The sequence below is a fragment of the Nematolebias whitei genome, chromosome 20 (genome assembly GCF_014905685.2).
Source record: "Nematolebias whitei isolate Nwh7 chromosome 20, NemWhi1, whole genome shotgun sequence".
NCBI lineage: Eukaryota > Metazoa > Chordata > Actinopteri > Cyprinodontiformes > Rivulidae > Nematolebias > Nematolebias whitei.
Genome location: NC_056517.1, coordinates 356,408 through 358,035, shown reverse-complemented (window position 1 = coordinate 358,035; position 1,628 = coordinate 356,408). Strand labels below are relative to the sequence as shown.

At 45.0% G+C, this 1,628-nt stretch overlaps 1 protein-coding gene across 1 annotated transcript in view; it reads right to left on the bottom strand.

Annotated features, from left to right (window-relative positions):
- The window catches only part of mbtps2 (membrane-bound transcription factor peptidase, site 2), a 45,017-nt gene that overhangs the window by 26,996 nt on the left and 16,393 nt on the right, over positions 1-1,628 (bottom strand). The window lies entirely within an intron of this gene.

Below are 1,628 nucleotides of genomic sequence, written 5' to 3'. Positions count from 1 at the left end.
GGCCTTAACGAGCTCGTCCTTTGATCGTCCTTTGATCTGGTTACAGCAGAGGCCAGAACAGAAAGGTGTGGGCGGCTCAGACCATTGCACCCTGTCATATGAGAGTCAGTTTCGGCCATCTTAAACATAAAGGTCATTGAGTAACGTTGTGTGTTGTGTAGGAAGCGCACACACAAATGAGGGAGGGCACGTTGGATTTGTATCACCCAGATCTTTACAACCGTACCAGGCTCACCCTGATCTGATTTTCTAATGCCAAGCTGCAAGCAGAAACACACCCGTCCATCCATCCATCCGAGCGGTCAAAAAGAAAATAATAATGACTTCCTTCAGGAATAAGCCAACCACTTCATACTTTGTACAGGTGTAAAGCAAGTATCTGTGAAGGGGTGTGCAAGGTTTCGTGCACGTACGTGCACGGAAACGGGCGCTAAAGGCCCCGTGAGTCTATGCACTTCCAGGCATTTTGCGGATCGTAGGAAGCAGGTACAGAGATGAGACAGGTGGCTTTCAATTCTCCGTAATCAGATCTTTCTAATGGTATCTGGCTTATCTTTCTAGGACCTTCCTATGCGAAGCTGTGAGCCAAAATGCACTCGTCAAACCTCTAGTAGATGGCCTCAAAAATAAAAGCAAGGCCACAGTGTAAAAAAATTAATAACTTCCTTCAGGAATAAGCCAACCACTTCAAATTTTGTACAGATGTAAAGCAAGTATCTGTGAAGAGATGTGCAAAGTTTCGTGCACGTACGTGCACGGAAACGGGCGCTAGAGGCCCCGTGAGTATATGCACTTCTGGGCATTTTGCGAGTTGTAACAACCACGTACAGAAATGAGACAGGTGTCTTTCAATTCTCCGTAATCAGATCTTTCCAATGGTATCTGGCTCATCTTTCTAGGACCTTCCTACGCGAAGCTGTGAGCCAAAATGCACTCGTCAAACCTCTAGTAGATGGCCTAAAAAATAAAAGCAAGGCCACAGTGTAAAAAAATTAATAACTTCCTTCAGGAATAAGCCAACCACTTCAAACTTTGTACAGATGTAAAGCAAGTATCTGTGAAGAGATGTGCAAAGTTTCGTGCACGTACGTGCACGGAAACGGGCGCTAGAGGCCCCGTGAGTATATGCACTCCTGGGCATTTTGCGGATGGTAGGAAGCAGGTACAGAGATGAGACAGATGTCTTTCAAATCTCCGTAATTAGATCTTTCCAATGGTATCTGGCTCATCTTTCTAGGACCTTCCTACGTGAAGCTGTGAGCCAAAATGCACTCGTCAAACCTCTAGTAGATGGCCTCAAAAATAAAAGCAAGGCCACAATGTAAAAAAAATTTATAACTTCCTTCAGGAATAAGCCAAGCACTTCAAACTTTGTACATATGTAAAGCAAGTATCTGTGAAGAGATGTGCAAAGTTTCGTGCACGTACGTGCACGGAAACGGGCGCTAAAGGCCCCGTGAGTATATGCACTCCTGGGCATTTTGCGGATCGTAGGAAGCAGGCACAGAGATGAGACAAATGTCTTTCAAATCTCCGTAATTAGATCTTTCCAATGGTATCTGGCTCATCTTTTTAGGACCTTCCTACGCGAAGCTGTGAGCCAAAATGCACTCGTCAAACCTCTAGTA